The sequence below is a fragment of the Macaca nemestrina genome, chromosome 5 (assembly GCF_043159975.1).
Source record: "Macaca nemestrina isolate mMacNem1 chromosome 5, mMacNem.hap1, whole genome shotgun sequence".
Classification (NCBI taxonomy): domain Eukaryota; kingdom Metazoa; phylum Chordata; class Mammalia; order Primates; family Cercopithecidae; genus Macaca; species Macaca nemestrina.
In genome coordinates this window covers 39,521,298-39,540,194 of record NC_092129.1, presented here as the reverse complement: position 1 = coordinate 39,540,194, position 18,897 = coordinate 39,521,298, and the positions used below count along the sequence as shown (strand labels likewise).

The following is an 18,897-nucleotide window of genomic DNA, read 5'->3' as shown; positions in this document are numbered from 1 at the left end:
GTTTCAGGCAGATGATCTTTGTAAGAAGACTCTGAAGTGAAACAATATTTTCCTCTCTAAACCCTTGGGGCCAAGATAAGTAGCACCTCTTGATGTGTTTCCAGACAACACTCAATCTAAGAGTTATTGTGGTAGAGTCTAGCGGGTTGTTGGGATTTAGAATCTGGAGAAGGTATGGATTAGTTACTGACGTCAATGAAGACTAGAAGACTGGAATTGTCAAGCCAGGAGGTAACACTCTATATGAGACAAGTTTTGAGATCATCATATGGTATCTGTGCATTTCAACCAGAATGTTTGGAGTATTACCAACAAAGGAGAGAGGGTTGATCACCGAAGAGCTTGATCCTCTGGGGTCAAGGGTGGGGCTCCTTGATTGATCAGGTGGCCTCACCTCTCTCTTTAGATGAGATGCAGCCAAAGTCAATGCTTCTCAGAGAAGAAAGAGAGCATGAGAGAGCCTGAACCCATCATAGAGCAATAAAATCGGTGTTGAGCTGAACTGTTGACCTGGTTAGCGGCCAGAATAGCAGAAGCAGAGAGCTTTTACGGTCAGGCTCAGACATGGAAAATGGGGAAACTGAGACGCTTGCACTTACCTACATTCCAAAGATTGATGGCATAGGTTGGGAAAGAAAGAAAATAATGTCTAGAAACAGGTCCCAGAATTTTGTTTTTAGATACTCACTGGCTTAGTTAGCAACATCAGGGCTTAATTTTCTTGATTTCAGAAAAATGGAATTACTGATTAAACAAGACCATGGTTGTCCTACCACTTGAAGTGAGCAAATACTGGGAATGCTGCAAATGCACCTCTTCTGCAAGGCGTATTGGTACCTTGGGTGCCTTTTGCTCAGATGTCTGCTATAAAATGCCTGTGAATGTCTGTGAAATTGCACGGTGGCTGGTGAAGGGGAGAGACTTTCTATAACTTCTTGGCTTTATGTGTGGACATAATAACTCTTAGATTAAATGTTGTCTGGAAAATCATCTCTTATTATTCCCAAGCAAAATATGTTTTCTGCTGCAACAGTTAATTGCTTCACTGTTGAACTATTTCATTCATTCAACCAATAACTGGGCACTCACTATCTAGCACACACAGTACTTTTCATGTCCATTCAGATTGCATTTACACTGATAGTTGTCCTGTGAGTGGACATTTAGTACCATTTAGACAGGGATAGAATGTAAATATGGGGGCACATTACAGATGAAGCTGCTGCTTCTTAGGATGAAGGATTTCTAGAGATGTAATAACATCAATTATTTCTATGAAAAACCACAACATAAAAGGCTGACTTCCATCAACGTGATTTGAAGAAAGAGATTTATTTATAGGTTACCAGGGCTCATGCCCTGGCTGGACGATTCATCTTTTCACAAAGAAATTCCCAGGAGAATCTGCCTGATTTCTAGTCTCTTCATGTTCACAATGGGAGGATCCGTCTAACTTTATATTTACTTTGTAAGCGTCTTTCAACCATGCATAGCTTTTCTAGAGCATAAACCTCAAAATACTTCTCATGCCTCCAATGCAACATTAAACTAAAAGAAAACTTGAGAGCTATATCAAAGAGAAATAAATAATTATTTAAGTTCTAGTTTTTTTGGTGGGGGGAGGGGGGAGTAGCAAGTTGCTTTTATTTTTGAGATGGAATCTCGCTCTGTCACCCAGGCTGGAGTGCAGTGGCATGATCTCAGCTCGCTGCAACCTCCACCTCCTGGGTTCGAGCGATTCTCCTGCCCCAGCCTCCCAAGTAGCTGGGATTACAGGCACACGCCACCATGTCCAGCTAATTTTTATATTTTTAGTTGAGACAGAGTTTCATCATGTTGACCAGGCTGGTCTCAAACTCCTGGCCACAAGTGATCCACTTGCCTCGCCCTCCCAAAGTGTTGGGATTACAGGTGTTAGCCACCGTGTCCAGCCCCTATGAAGTCTTTTAATCCTTGTAATAAACCTCTGAGATTGGTACTATTGCTTTCCTATTTTACAGATGAGGAAATAGAGGTGCAGAGGCCAGGGAAAAAGGTCAAGATCACAATGCTAATAGTAAGTGCAAATTTGGGGTATGAACTTGTACAACATGGATTCAGAATGGGTGCTTGTATCTACTACTTTAGGCAAGGAGAAACAACAAGAGCAAAGTAGGTGGTTATTATGTGCGAATTCTCCTCCTAACTTCGCATCTTAATTTATTTCCAGTCACTGTATCTGCCTTGTTGAAAATGAGAGCAAGTTAAAATATGAAAACTAAAATGACACCCGGTGTTCTGTTCTTCGGTCAAGGGCTCTGGTGTGTGAGTGTGTACGGGGTTGGAGGAGGGAGCGGGCAGAGGCAGAAATGGGAAGCTTTTTAGGCCAGATGCCAGCTCCAGAATGTGATCATATAAATGTGAGCCCTGTACATTTAATAAATAACAGTCCTGGTTCTTAGCTCATTGACGTATCCTCAATGTGCCTCAGACTTTACCCTGGTATCGGTAGTGGGGGTGAAGGCAGGGGGAGGGATACAAGAGAAAGACAACCGATACCTGGATGGATTCAGATCAGATACCTTCGAGAACAGAGATGTGGAAAATCTAGGTGGAATGGCAGAACTAAAAAATGATTTTTTGTTTTTCCCCCACATTCAGAGGAGTTGGAACATTGGGCAGGGGAATGTCTCTGGCATCAGAGAAAGAGAGAGCGGGCAGTTGGGGTTTGTTTGGAGACAGGTTTGCCTTCTCAACCTGCTAAAGGCCAAAAGGATCATAGCCGGAAATGCTTCCCCCCAACCTCTCCCCCAGCAGAAAGCTTTTTGAGCTTTGCTATAGAAAGAAGGGGAGGAAAGCCAAGAAAAACGCCTCACCAAAATGAGGCTTTTTCTTGGCTTTCTGAAATATCCATGCAAGTTGGTAGCTTTGTGAGCTCCTGGTCTGTGCATCCACTACATTAATGCCTTTAAAGCCACCACCTTCAGAGGCTTCATTGCCTTGCCTAGGTTAGCAGGGCTGGATGTTTACATTCAGGGCTCTGAATGAAAATGAAAGCATTGGCTGTGTTACATTTATTTATTTGTTTGTTTGTCTTGCTCTGTTGCCCAGGCTGGAGTGCAATGGCATGATTTTGGCTCATTGCAACCTCCACCTCCTGGGTTCAAGTGATTCTCCTGCCTCAGCCTCCCGAGTAGCTGGGATTACAGGCATGTGCCACCACAGCCGGCTAATTTTGTATTTTTAGTAGAGATGTGGTTTCACCATGCTGGTCATGCTGGTCCCAAACTCCTGACCTCAGGTGATCCGCCCACCTTGGCCTCCCAAAATGCTCAGATTATAGGCGTGAGCCACCATTCTTGGCCTATTTATTTATTTTTTTTGAGATCGGGTGTTTCTCTGTTGTCCAAGCTAGAGTGCAGTGGCATGAACCCAGCTCACTGCAGCCTCAACCTCCTGGCCTCAAGGGATTCTCCTGCCTTAGCTTCCCGAGTAGCTGGGACTACAGGCATGCACCACCATGCCTGGCTAATTTTTTTAATTGTCTTGTAGAAATGGGGTCTCACTTTGTTACCCAGGTTGGTCTCAAACTCCTGGGCTAAGACCATCCTCCTGCCTTGGCCTCCCAAAGTGTTGGGATTACAGGCATGAGCCACTGTACCTGGCCCAGCTGTGTTACCTTTTGTTACCTGCATATACACAGGCCTCCAAGAGAGAACCTCTATATATCTGCATCTCACCTTTATTCCTGCAAAAAGGAAATTTTCATTGCCTGGAAGGACCTACATGGAACTTACAAGAGATTGGCCTCAAATCTGACAAGCAGGCCCCTGAACAAGCTTCATATCATTGAGTGAAGAAAAAAGTCAGCTGTTTGTTTTATTCCTTCATTAATATCTGCAAAGTTTGCATTTTGCCATTCAGGTTTTAAATAAATATACCCAGTGATGGACATTTACGTCAGTCACTTAAATTTTCCTCCGAGTATCTCAAGCCTGTGAAAGGGCCCAGAATGAAAGGCAACTGTTTATCAAGGTCTTTCGTCTCGGATTTTCTCAGACAGTCTCTGATCTGAGATTTACTGTGATATGAAAAACCAGCTCACAGTCATCTGGGGGTGCCGTGCCTCACTTTAAGAGAAAGGAGATGTCTCGATATCCTAACCTCGTGATCCACCCGCCTTGGACTCCCAAAGTGCTGGGATTGCAGGCGTGAGCTCCGTCTCTACTAAAAATACAAAAAGTTAGCCTGGCGTGGTGGTGGGCACCTGTAGTCCCAGCTACTTGGGAGGCTGAGTCAGGAGAATGGTGTGAACCTGAGAGGTGGAGCTTGCAGTGAGCTGAGATAGTGCCACTGCACTCCAGCCTGGGCGACAGAGCGAGACTCCGTCTCAAAAAAAAAAAAGAAGAGAAAGGACATGTTAGAGCATTTCCAATAGACTTCTTTGCTTTAAAGGTATTCAGGACAGGTCTGTTCTAAATAAAGGTTCTCTTTTGCCTTTAGAGATAATTTGCATGTACTTTTTCATAAACAAGTTTACTAACTGTGTGCTGCTTAGACTCTAGAACTTCTGAGAAGAAAAAGACTGTACAAAAACTGGTGAATTCTAAGGGGACCCTTGTTGGGGGCCTTGTGGCTTAGTAATAAAATCCCCATTATCCTGCCCTCCTTCCTGGCTAGATATTTCCATCCTGACAGAGGCTTCTGAGAGCCTAGAGCAGGTGACGTGGGGAGGTGCAGCTGGAGAGCTGGGGTAGTGGTGCAAAGAGCCAGCCCGGTCATGGGCTTTGGCTGTCCTGAGGACTGAGCCTGCAACTACCACAAGCTAGATTTGTAGCCTTGGGTAACTTTTTCAACCCCGATGAGTCTAGGTTACCTCACGTGGAAAGTAGACCTGGTCACACATACTTCACACGGTTGTGGTCAAAAGTCAACTTCCCTCTCCCTCTCAATCCCTGGTTTTGCTTGGATAACCCCTCCCCAGCCTGTCTTCCCCTGCTGAAATGTCACTTCTTCCAGAAGCCCTTTCTATCTGGCTGAGAATCTCTCCTCCTCAGGACCCCAGCTTGACTTTCTCCTGTCATAGCTCCTTTCAGGCTATATTATATTATGTCTCTTGCCCATTAAACTCTGTGAAGACAGGAAACAGGTATGTCGTGTTTGCAGTTCCTGGCATTGTTGGCTCTTGCTATTTGTAGAATGGAGTTGAATGGACGCACGTGAAATAACCTAACAAACATGTGGCCTATGGTGGTGATCCCTCTCCTGTCCTTGCTCTCTCTTTAACAGGTTACAACTCTAGGCAGACGATTAATACTGTAGTAGTCACTTGCTCACACAGCTGGATTTCTCTTCTGACCAAATCAATACCTAAAGCTAGAACTTTTTGGTTTCTCTGTTTCTATAAGCTCCTGTCTGTATAAAATTCCTTCCTGTTTGCATCAAACAGCTTGGTTTTGGAGGTTTTCTGAAACTTTCTTAAAAACTGACCATTTGGGCCAGGCATGGTGGCTTACACCTATAATCCCAGCACTTTGGGAGGCTGAAGCGGGTGGATCACCTGAGGTCAGGAGTTTGAGACCAGCCTGGCCAATGTAGTGAAACCCCATCTCTACTAAAAATGCAAAAATTAGCTGGACATGGTTGTGGGTGCCTATAATCCCAACTACTTGGGAGGCTGAATCACTTGAACCCAGGAGATGGAGGTTGCAGTGAGCTGAGATTATATTATTGCATTCCAGCCTGGGAGAAGAGAGTGAAGCTCCATCTCAAAACACACAAACAAAAACCTGACCATCTGATGTGCTCCTCTGAGAGTGCCCGTCTTAGGAACCAAGAAGGAGCTGGTTGTTTGGAGATAAGAACCTGGATAAGTCCGTCACAGTGGTGGGGAGAGGAGAAGAGAGGAGCAGGGCAGGGGCTGGGGGAGACACCATGTTGGATTGTGGGGGAGACACCATGCAGAGGGGAGGGGAAGATATTTGGCACGAGGGGTACTGACCTGGCATTCCCCATACATGTTTGACAAGTGGAAATACTGAAAATAAGATGATATGTGATGGTTCATCACAGCTGTTTTCTTCTGAATAAAAAGGGTGAGGACTAGGAAGAGGTAAAATAGAAGAGTTGTGGTCACAGGGAAGTGAAAACTATTGCTCTACCACCATCTGGCCTTAAAACCATATGGGACCTGTGCTGGAATAACAGTGCTGCTTATTTTTGTCATACTGCTTGGCCTCACCTGGGCCTGCCCATTCTTGTCACCTGGCTCCCATGGCTGCAAAACTTGGCTGGGTTGGAAGAGTTTAGAGTCAGTTCTATTGTCAATTCTTATTGTCAGTTCTTATTGTCAGTAATGATTAACTTCATGGCTAGCTATCACTGAGAGATGAAAATTCAAGTAATTCTCGGGCTAGTAAGGTAATCCCTACCTTTCACTATGGATTACTGGAAAAATTCAGTGAGGAAAGGTAAAGGGAAAAATGTAGATAAGTCAAAATTCCCTCGGAGGATGGAAAATGAAGGAGTTTCCCTGTCGCTACAATTAATAAACACCACCTACACTAAGATCTACGTGTTACGAAATGGTAGAAGTTGAGAAGCAACTTTTAGGATTCAGTGACCTGGATTTAAGTGAGCGGTGGCTGAGGGTTGGGTGGCGCATACTCAGCTGTTGACTGCGTATGAGCAAAGTGGCTTCATTTGGCAACGTGTCCCTTCACTCCCTGATATAAAAGCATAAAGGAAACAGCTCTCCTTAGCTTTCTTCACTCATGTTTCCCACATGCTTGTTTCTATCTCTGTTTTTGGTTGTTGTCTCACCAGTTTTACATGTACTGCTGAGTTAACTGATTTTCTTATAAATATTTGTGTATTCCAAGGACTGTGGCCACCCCCATCCCAGTACTCATTGTTATTCTCTCACCTTCACTGACTCAGTACAATTCCCTCCACTGTACTGGTTGAGATGTCTCCTTTAGAGGCTTGCTTCTCTGTGCTTAAGGCATTACATCTGGTGTAATACTTCCAGTGACCAACACCTTTAGCTCATCTCACTCATCTTCACCATAAATGAGCATGTTGGATAACCCAGGTCTGCATCCAGAGAGAAAGGGTGGGGACGAAGGGAAAGGGGAAGGTGATCTGAGACCCTGGAATTCTTCATATGACAGGTGCAGTGCAGAGTGGGAAGCACATGGTGTGCTCAGCATAAGAACTGGGTGCCAGAGGTGGCCTGAAGCTTGGCCAGAGAGTACTGAGTGGGGAAATGAGGGCCAGCCTAGCAGGAAATGACTCTGCCTTGCTGTCACTCCTGTGGACGGCCCTTCTCCTTTGGATTGGGAAGGGTTAAATGAACATTGCTTGTCTGACGACCTAGCTGCATTGTTTATCCTCCTGTGTTGAGAAAAATGTTCTTATGCCTTTGATCACCTCATCTTTTTCAAAAAACACTACTTAAAATGTTGAAGAGGTGTCTTCAGTTGAAGGGGATTCTGATTTATTTGTACTTGAAAAAGAATACGAAGGAGAACAATGTCAAGGTTCCCTGTGTAGAGATGAAGGCAGGAAAACAGGAAAATATGATGGATGTCTTCTAAATGTGTATCCCATGTTATCCTGCAGCTCTCCACAACTCTCACTGTAAGGGGATAGATAATGAGGAGAGAGAAGATTTAAGAAGATGAGAAAAAAAAGATCAGAGGGAAAAGTCCATGCCATACACCAGGGTGCGCAAAATCCCAGAACAAAATGCAATTCTCCCAATATTGGATATGATTTCATTGAGAGGCCTAATGCCCCTTAATGTAGCTCCTGTAAGTTTGCATCCTAGATAACTGCCTTGTTGTCATTTCTTAGTGTTATGGACTAAGGAGTGACAGCATTCTGCATTCCTTAGCATCATACAATGGTTTGTTCATATTCGTTGTTTACCAGTTAGTGGTAAATGCACTAATTGCTTATGAAATCAAAGCACACCTTTCTAACTAAAATATTCTAACCAATATAAAGAATATAACTAAAAGAGTTTAAAATATAAATGAGAATTAGGTTCAAATCTCTCTCAGTTTCTACCGTTTGGATCAAGGGGGAGGCAGACATCATGAAGCTTGTTATTGTATTCCCCAGGTTAAATTTTCATTTCTTCAGTCAACAAATATTTATTATGTGGGTAAGGACCTGGCACAGTACAAGGCACAGCGGTGTGCAAGCTGGACCCTTTGCTCACCCTTTTGTCACATATGTTCTGTTGGATGAGACAGACATTGATTAAATAATCACACAAGTCTATGACTACAAATGGGAGAATGAGCTATGAAGGGAAGGGCTATCCATTTATTTACTTCCCTACAGAAAAAGGTGCTGATGTTTCAGCAATGCCAGCCCTGAATGGAACAGGTTGGGCTCTGAGGAGACCTACATCTAATGATTACTCTTTCTGCTGCAAAGTTGGAAAGAGAGGAACGAGGATGAACTGAATTGCTGAAGACTTGATTGAACAGTAAGAATTTTGTTACACTCAGGGCAATGTTCTTTTGGCTAATAAAGCCGCTATTGGAATAAAGAAGTATTCCTCTTCTTGGGTCGCTGAGTGTTCAAGTTAAACTGACATTATTTTGGCTGCAAATCTATCAGGTTGAGGCATTTTTAAGATCCATCCTTGCAGAAAAATTAGCTTTACAAAGGCTCCACAGAATTTCAGGTGATATTAAACTGCTTTCCATTCATTAAGTATAATATTTAATGCATTGAAATGAACACTAGTGATAAAAATTTAATTAAGATGATAATTAGTGTCACAGCCAAAATAAAAATATATAATTAACATTAAAGTCACTATAAACACATATTTTGACACTTCAGTGGGATTTTTAAAAATGTCTTCAATAAATTCTCAGGAAATTAGATTTCCAAATTCATGGCAAAATGATACTTTATTTATTTTTTGAGATGGAGTCTCCCTCTGTGGCCTAGGCTGCAGTGCAATGGTGTGATCTCGGCTCACTGCAACCTCTGTCAGCTGGGTTCAAGCAATTCTCCTGCTCTGGCCTCCCAAGTAGTTGGGATTACAGGTGCCTGTCACCACACCTGGCTAATTTTTGTAGTTTTAGTAGAGACAGGGTTTCCCCATGTTGGCCAGGCTGATCTTGAACTCCTGACCTCAAGTGAGCCACTCACCTCAGCCTCCCAAAGTGCTGGGATTACAGGTGTGAGCCACCGTGGCTGGCCTTGCAAAATGATACATTGTAAGTATATATAATTGATGAAATATTTTGTTAAGTGCCAGACTTTATACAGTAACTTTACTATAAATTGAAGTGGCCATCTGGAATTTTTCATACTTAAAACAAATACCAGAAAGTTAATTTGAAGACTAAAATCTATTACTTCCCTTAGGATCATATTCACATAGAATTTTAGAAATTTAAATTTGTTATGTCTATATTTATAATTAATTGTTACCCCATGTCAGTTTTCCTATTTGGACTGTTAAAACTTTCTCTTTCTCCTGATGTAAGATCCCCACACCCACCACCTCTTCACTGTTTACCATCCCCTTTTGGGACTTCATGCACCATCTGAATAACTTGATTTCAAAGGTCTGTAAGGTATTAATGCAGTAAAGGAATTTTGTAATTTATTCCAGTGACAGAGCCTTTATAGATATTTCTGTCTGTAAGAGGCATTAGTTTAGCGCTCAAATGAGGACTTAAGTCATAGCCACACACATCAGACTGGGCTCATTGAGTAACGTCTCATGGTTCTGTTTTAATAACTTCTTAGCCTTAGTAGATTTATGCTGGCCAGGCTGACGTTTTATTTATAGCCCGAATCATTTACACTAAGCCAGAAGGTCTGGACATTCTCAGGAGGCCATCAGTCACTCTAGTGACTAGGGCAAGTTTGACAATGTCTGTCATCTTTCACATTATCCAATCTCCAGTCTGTATATAAAGAAAGGAATGACTTGCTTTGTAAAAGATGAAAGGCAAAGGTGGTTTCCAATCATATAAGTAAGAGCAGGTTATAAGGATTTGGCCTTAAGATGGGATCCGGTTTCTTTAGTCACAGACCACGCCTATGAATTTTGTTTCTGTTGCAGTTTGACAGTGTTAGACAAGCTGTCAACAGTAGGCCTTTTCTTCTCAAAGAGTTTGTACATGCTTACCAGCAAGTCCTGGGTTCTAGAATTCTGGGTCCATCTACTCCTTTCCCACGCCAGTTCCCAGCTTTGGAAATACATACACCTATACTCATCACCAAATATGAAATTAAATCAGAGGAATGAATTGAATTGACAGAAAATATAGATATATTGTTTCTATTTTATTTTATTTTATTTTATTTTATTTTATTTTATGAGACAGTGTCTGGCTCTGTTGCCCAGGTTGGAGTGCAGTGGCACAGTTTCAGCTCACTGCAACCTCTGCCTCCCGGGTGATCCTCCTGCCTCAGTCTCCTGAGTAGCTGGGACTATAGGCAGGTGCCACTATGCCCAGCTAAGTTTTGTATTTTTTTTTTGGGGGGTAGAGTTGGGGTTTTGCCATGTTGCCCAGACTGGTCTTGAACTCCTGGGCTCAAGCAATCAGCCTGCCTCAGCCTCCCAAAGTAGTGGGATTGCAGGTGTCAGCCACTGCCCCCAGTTATTTATTTCTATTTTTTATTTGTAGTAGTACTTTTGCCTATTATTGAAAGAAGCCACAAGAAATAGCCAATTAAGAGCCCTCCGCCACTAATATTAGGGGGTAGTCATGCATCATAATCCTCAGCATCAGATGAATAAATACTGAAAATATTTTGCTTTCTTTGGGAAACCAGGGCTTTTCTTCTGATGAACAATGTGGCGAAACAATGACATTGACAATATTTCCATTTTTACTTTGGGTCACAAGGAACTCAGACAATTTGCGAACCAACCCTTGTTATCTCTGGGCCTTTTGGCTTATGAAGTGGAGTCCTATTTTTCCCCCTCTGATTCTAACAATATAGTCTGATTTATAGCTTTCTTGGTGTTTATTTTTATTTTACTCTTTTATGTATATATTGCTTTTAAAGTCACCTCAGAACCTTTGTGATTTAAGAAAGATTATCAATCAATCCATAAGTAAGGGTAGGAGTTTCCAATCATTCTCCTAAGTCCCATTTTCTGACACTATTTCTTTTTTTAATGTATCTATTTATGAGGTACATGTGCAATTTTGTTACATGCATAGATTGTGTAGTGGTCAAGTCGGGTCTTTGAAGATATTAGGCCGGACGCAGTGGTTCACACCTGTAATTCCAGCACTTTGGGAGGTCAAGGAGGGTGGATCATGAGGTCAGGAGTTGGAGACTAGCCTGACCAACATAGTGAAACCCTGTCTCTACTAAAAATATAACAATTAGCCAGGCATGGTGGCACACACCTGTAGTCCCAGGAGGCTGAGGCAGGAGAATCGCTTGAACCCAGGAGGCGGAGGTTGCAGTGAGCCGAGATTGTGTCACTGCACTCCTGCTTGGGTGACAGAGCGAGACCTTGTCTCAAAAAAAGAAAAGATATCCATCACCTGAATAATGTACATTGTACCCATTAAGTAATTTCTCATCATCCACCCTCTCCCCACCCATTCCCTCTCACTTTGATGCCTCCATTGTCTATCAATCTACTCTCTTCATCCATGTGTGTAGATTTTTTAGAACTACTTATGAGTGAGAACATGCAGTGTCTGACTTTCTAGTGACACCGTTTCTTACAAATGGTCAGGTCCTATGTGTTTTTGGATCAGTATGTCAGGAGGAGGAGGCTGGGTGGAAAAAGTTGGATTTTCTTGAAGTTGGCTTCTCTTGACACCTCCCACTGTTTAAAGAGTCAGCTCATTTGTCTCGGAGCCAAACTGCTGAGATTCTCAGAGCCATTCCTCATTTTCTTGGAAGTGAAGGGATTCATGTTTGAAAGAGGCAATTTATCTCTAAAGGGGAAGCAAAAAGACATAACTTGTGTAGTATAAAATCTTGGGAAGTTTTAGGATTATTTCATATTCCTATTTCTACAGGCGACCAAATTCAAATAGTATGTTTTATTGAAAATAAGGTCAGATTTATTTTCATTGTTTTGTATCTTCGGTAGAGTTCCAGTTTCTTTTCTTTTCTTTTTTTTTTTTGAGACAGAGTCCTGCTGTGTCACCAGGCTGGAGTGCAGTGGCATGATCTTGGCTGACTGCAACCTCTGCCTCCCGGGTTCAAGCAATTCTCCTGCCTCAGCCTCCCAAGTAGCTGGGATTATAGGCACGTACCACCACACCCAGCTAATTTTGTATTTTTAGTAGAGACAAGGTTTCACCATGATGGCCAGGATGGTCTCAATCTCTTGACCTCGCGATCCACCTGCCTAGGCCTCCCAAAGTGCGGGGATTACAGATGTGAGCCACTGCGCCCAGCCGAGTTCCAGATTTTACAACGTAAAAACAACTGAAAGTATATTGGGTTCGCTTCTCGGCCTTTTGGCTAAGATCAAGTGTAGTATATTGGGTTAAGTGACACCTTTGCATGTGCCAAATCCCAGGGCAGCCTCTCTTTTTCCTGTGGAAGTCCCTGCTCAACCTTGAGTATCTTTCCCCAGTCTCTCACCCACTCCATTCCCAGAGCCTTTTGCCTCAAATAGCAAAAAACACAATGACAGGTTGAAGAGAGACTACAGAAGAAAGGAGAAAGTGTTATATTTTACTATCCTTGAAGGCACTTTTTTCCCCCTGCTTTATAAACAAAGGGCCCTGTATTTTCATTTTGCACTGGGCACCACAGATTATGCAGCTGGCCAGGCTGAGAACTTACAAGAAAATGCTATCTCCAGCCAGTGACCCGTCAGCCCTGTATAATCCTCCTACTGAAAAATACCTCCTAAAAAAGTCAAAAGCAGAAACTTTATTTATTTAATTTATTTTTTGAGGCAGAATCTCGCCCTGTCACCAGGCTGGAGTTCAGTGGCATGATCTTGGCTCACTGCAACCTCTGTCTCCCAGGTTCAAGCCATTCTCCTGCCTCAGCCTCCCAGGTAGCTGGGACTATAGGTGCCTGCCACCATGCCCAGCTAAGTTTTGTATTTTTAGTAGAGACAGGGTTTCACCGTGTTGGCCAGGATGGTCTTGATCTCTTTACCTCATGATCCACCTGCCTTGGTCTCCCAAAGTGCTGGGATTACAGGCATGAGCCACCATACCTGGCTATAATTGTTGTCTTTTGAGAAATATCTATTCATGTCCTTTGCCCATTTTTAAAAAATAGGATTGTTTGTTTTTTCTTTTAAATTTGTTTAAGTTTCTTGTAGATGCTGGATATTAGACCTTTGTAAGATGGATAGATTGCACAAGTTTTCTCCCATTCTGTAGGCTGTCTCTTCACTCTGATGATAGTTTCTTTTGCTGTGCAGAAGCTCTTTGGTTTAATTAGATCCCATTTCTCAATTTTTTGCTTTTGTTGCAATTGCTTTTAACATTTTCATCATAAAATCTTTGACTATGTCCTGAGTGGTATTGCCTGGGTTTTCTTCGAGGGCTTTTATAGTTTTGGGTTTTACATTTAAGTCTTTAATCCATCTTGAGTTAATTTTTGTATAAGGTGTAACGAAGGGATCCAGTTTCAATTTTCTGCATATGGCTAGTCAGTTCTCCCAGGACCATTTATTAAATAGGGAATCCTCTCCACATTGCTTGTTTCTGTCAGATTTGTCAAAGATCAGATAGTTGTAGATGTTCAGTATTATTTCTGAGTTTTCTATTCTGTTCCTTTGGTCTATGTGTCTGTTTTTGTACCAGTATCATGCTGTTTTGGTTACTGTAGCCTTGTAGTATAATCTGAAGTTGGGTAGCATGATACCTCCAGCTTTGTTCTTTTTGCTTAGGATTGTCTTGGCTATATGGGCTCTTTTTTATTTCCATATAAATTTTAAAATAGTTTTTCCTAATTCTGTGAAGAATGTCAATGGTAGTTTAAGGGGAATAGCATTGAATCTATAAATTACTTTGGGCAGTATGGCCATTTTCATGATATTGATTCTTCCTATCCATGAACTTGGAATGTTTTTGCATTTGTTTGTGTTCTCTCTCATTTCCTTGGAGCAGTGGTTTCTAGTTCTCCTTGAAGAAGTCCTTCACTTCCTTTGTTAGCTGTATTCCTAGGTATTTTATTCTCTTTGTAGCAATTGTGAATGGGAGTCCATTCATGATTTGGCTCTCTGCTTGTCTGCTGTTGGTGTATAGAAATGCTTGTGATTTTTGTGCACTGATTTTGTATCCTGAGACTTTGCCAAAGTTGCTTATCAGCTTAAGAAGCTTTTGGGCTGAGATGATGTGATTGTCTAGATATAGGATCATGTCATCTGCAAACAAAGACAATTTGATTTTCTCTCTTCCTATTTGAATATGCTTTATTTCTTGCTCTTCTTGATTGCCCTAGCCAGAACTTTCCGATACTATGTTAAATAGGAGTGGTGAGGGAGGGCATCCTTGTCTTGTGCTGGTTTTCAAATGGAATGCTTTCAGCTTTTGCCCATTCAGTATGATATTGGCTGTGAATTTGTCATAAATTGCTATTATTTTGAGATATGTTCCCTCAATATCTAGTTTATTGAGCGTTTTTAATATGAAGGGATGCTTAATTTATTGAAGACCTTTTCTGCATTTATTGAGATAATCATGTGGTTTTGTCTCTAGTGCTGTTTATGCGATGACTTACATTTATTGATTTTCATAGGTTGAACAAGCTTTGCATCCTGGGGATGAAGCTGGCTTGATTTTGATGTGCTGCTGAATTTGGTTTGCCAGTATTTTATTGAGGATTTTTGCATTGATGTTCATCAGGGATATTGGCCTGAAGTTTTCTTTCTTTGTTGTATCTCTTCCATGTTTTGGTATCAGGATGATGCTGGCCTCATAAAATGAGTTAGGGAGGAGTCCCTCCTTTTCAATTGTTTGGAATTGTTTAATAAGAAATGATGTGAACTCCTATTTGTGCCTCTGTTAGAATTCAGCTGTACATTCACCTGGTCCTGGGCTTTTTTTTTGGTTGTTAGGCTATTTATTACTGCTTCAATTTTAGAACTCATTTTTGGTCTATTCAGGAATTCAACTTCATGCTGGTTTAGTCTTGGGGGGTGTATATGTCCAGGAATTTATCCATTTCTTCAGATTTTCTAGTTTATTTGTGTAGAGATGCTTTATAATATTCTCTGATGGTTGTTTGTATTTCTGTGGGGTCAGTGATGATATTCCCTTTATCATTTTTTTAATTGTATCTATTTAATTCTGCTCTCTTTTCTTCATTAGTCTAGTTAGTGTTCTATTTTATTAATTTTTTTCAAAAAGCTCCTGGATTCGATGATTTTTTGAAGGGTTTTTGTGTCTCTATCTCCTTCATTTCCTGCTCTGATCTTGGTTATTTCTTCTGCTAGTTTTGGGGTTTGTTTCCTCTTAGTTCTCTAGTTCTTTTAGTTGAGATGTTAGGTTGTTAATATGAGATCTTTCTAGCTTTTTGATGTGGGCATTTAGTGCTATAAATTTCCCTCTTAACACTGCTTTAGCTGCATCCCAGAGATTCTGGCATGCTGTCTCTTTGTTCTCATTAGTTTCAAAGAACTTCTTAATTTCTGCTTTAATTTCATTATTTACCCAGGAGTCATTCAGGATTAGGTTGGTGCATTTCCATGTAGTTGTGTGATTTTGACTGAGTTTCCTTATCTTGAGTTCTAATTTGATTGTGCTGTGGTCTGAGACTGATATGATTTCAGTTCTTTTGCATTTGCTGAGGAGTGTTTTACTTCCAATTATGTGATCAATTTTAGAGTAAATGCCATGTGGTGCTGAGAAGAATGTATATTCTGTTGTTTTTTGGGTGGAGAGTTCTGTAGATATCTATCAGGTCAACTTGATCCAGAGCTGAGTTCAAGTCCTTAATATTTTTGTTAATTTTCTGTCTTGATGATCTGTCTAATATTGACGGTGCTGTGTTAAAGAATCCTACTATTATTGTGTGGGAGTCTAAGTCTCTTTGTAGGTCTCTAAGAACTTATTTTATGAATCTGGGTGCTTCTGTTTGGGTGTATGTATATTTAGGATAGTTAGCTGTTCTTGTTGAGTTGATCCCTCTACCATTATATAATACCCTTATTTGTCTTTTTTGATCTTTGTTAGTTTAAAGTCTCTTTGGTCGGAAACTAGGATTGCAACCCCTGCTTTTTTCTGCTTTCCTTTTGCATGGTAAATTTTCCACCATTCCTTTACTTTGAGCCTATGTGTGTCTTTTCATGTGAGATGGGTCTCTTGAATACAGCACACCTGTGGGTATTGACTGTTTATCCAGCTTGCCATTCTGTGTCTTTTAATTGGAGTATTTAGCCCATTTACATTTAAGATTAATATTGTTATGTGTGAATTTGATCCTGTCATCATTATGCTAGCTGGTTATTTTATTTATTTATTTATTTATTTATTTATTTATTTATTTTTTTGAGACGGAGTCTTGCTCTGTCACCCAGGCTGGAGTGCAGGGGCTGGATCTCAGCTCACTGCAAGCTCCGCCTCCCGGGTTTACGCCATTCTCCTGCCTCAGCCTCCCGAGTAGCTGGGACTACAGGCGCCCACCACCTCGCCCGGCTATTTTTTTGTATTTTTTAGTAGAGACGAGGTTTCACCGTGTTAGCCGGGATCGTCTCTCGATCTCCTGACCTCGTGATCCACCCGTCTTGGCCTCCCAAAGTGCTGGGATTACAGGCTTGAGCCACCGCGCCCGGCCGCTTGCTGGTTATTTTGCAGACTCGTTAATGTAGTTGCTTCTTAGTGTCATTGGTCTGTATACTCAGTATGTTTTTAGTAGTGGCTGGTAACAGTTTTTCCTTTCCATATTTAGTGCTTCCTTCAAGACCTCTCACAAGGCAGGCCTGGTGGTGTTGAATTCCCTCAGCAGTTGCTTGTCAGAAAAGAATTTTATTTTTCCTTCACTTATGAAGCTTAGTTTGGCTGGATGTGAAATTCTGGGTTGGAAATTTCTTTAAGAATGTTGAATACCAACCCCCCAATCTCTTTGGGCTTGTAGGGTTTCTACTGAGAGGTTGACTGTTGGTCTGATGGACTTCCCTTTGTAGGTGATCTGACCTTTCTTTTGGGCTGCACTTAACATTTTTTCCTTTATTTGAACCTTGGAGAATCTGAGGATTATGTGTCTTGGAGTTGATTTTTTCATGGAGTATCTTACTGGGGTTCTCTGGATTTTCCGAAGTTGAATGTTGGCCTGTCTTGCTAGGTTGGGAAGTTTCCCTGGATGATATCCTGAAGTATGTTTTCCAACTTTGTTTCATCTCCCTGTCTCTTTCAGGTACTCTAGTCAGTCATAGGTTTGGTCTTTTTACATAATACCATAGTTCTCAGTGTTTTTTTTTCTGGTCCTTTTCATTCTTTTTTCTCTAATCTCATCTCCCTGCTTATTTCAGCAAGATAGTCTTCAAGCTCTGAGATTCTTTCCTCCGCTTGGTCTATTTTGCTATCAATACTTGTTGCATTGTGAAATTCTCATGTTGTGTTTTTCAGCTTCATCAGGTCATTTATGTTTCTCTTTAAACTGGTTATTTTGGTTAACAGATCCTGTAATGTTTTATCATGGATCTTAGCTTCTTTGCATTAGGTTAGAACATACTCCTTTAGCTCAGTGAAGTTCGTTATTACTGACTTTCTGGTACCTACTTCTGTCAGTTCATCCATCTCAGCCTCAGCCCAGTTCTGTGCCCTTGCTGGGGAGGTGTTAGGCACTCTGGATTTTTGAGTTTTCAGTGTTTTTGTGTTGATTCTTTCTCATCTTTGTGAGCTTAACTACCTTTGATCTTTGAGGCTGCTGACCTTTGGATGGGGTTTTTGTGGGGTCTTCTTTGTTGATGTTGTTGCTTTCTGCTTATTTTTCTTTTAACAGGCCCCTTTTCCATTAGGCTGCTGTGGTTTGCTGGGGGTCCACTCCACACCCTATTCACCTGGGCTGCTCCCATACCTGGAGGTGTCTCCAGTAGAGGCTGGAGAACAGCAAAGATGGCTGCCTGCTCCTGCCTCTGGGAACTCTGTCCCAGAGGGGTACCAACCTGATGCTGGCTAGAACACTCTTATGTAAGGTGCTTGGTGACCCCTGTTGTGGGGTCTTACCCAGGAGGCATGGGATTAGGGACCCGCTTAACAAAGCACTCTGGCTGCCCCTTGGAGGAGTAGGTGCACTGCACTGGGGGGAATCCTCCAGATTCCCCAGACTCTTCAGAGCCCGCAGGTGGCAAAGACTAAGTCTGCTGAACCATGGCCACCCCTCCCGTCTGGGGCTCTGTCCCAGAGATATCAGAGTTCTGTCTGTAAACCCCTAGCTGGAGTTGCTGAAATTCCTGCAGGGAGGCCCTGCTTGGTGAGGAGGGATGGATCTGGGTCCTACCTAAAGAAGCAGTCTGGCCATGATCTGCCATAGCCAATGTGCTGTGCTGTGGGGATTCCTCCTGGTCCAAACTGCCCAGTCTCCCTGGCACCAGCAGGGGAAAATGGTCGACTGGAGCTGCAGTGATTTTGGTTGACCCTATCCCTGGGAACTCATTTGTCTTAAGCAGTCTCCCCACTGCTGCTCCTGGCCACAACGCAAGCGGCTGCTGAGGGTCTTCACAGCTCTGTGCTTGGGACCCAAGGGCCTGGTGGTGTGGGCTCACGAGGGGATCTTCTGATCTGCGGGTTGCACAGATCCATGGAAAAAGTGTGGTTCCCCAGGTGGGGTAGCACAATCACTCACACCTCCTTGGCTGGGGTGGGAGCTCCCCTTGCCCCATGCAACGTCCAGATGGGCGGTCACTCCACCCTGCTTTTCCTTGCTCTCCCTGGGTCATGCCAACTGCCTAGTCAGTCCCAATGAGAGAACCTGGATAACTCAGTTGAA

The 18,897-nt window shown here is 42.3% G+C and overlaps 1 long non-coding RNA gene across 1 annotated transcript in view; it reads left to right on the top strand.

Annotated features, from left to right (window-relative positions):
• The window catches only part of LOC139363309 (uncharacterized), a 156,863-nt gene that overhangs the window by 14,305 nt on the left and 123,661 nt on the right, over positions 1-18,897 (top strand). Inside the window, exon 4 of the long non-coding RNA XR_011623381.1 lies at positions 2,001-2,056. This is a non-coding gene — a long non-coding RNA (uncharacterized lncRNA). The remainder of the gene's footprint in view (positions 1-2,000; positions 2,057-18,897) is intronic.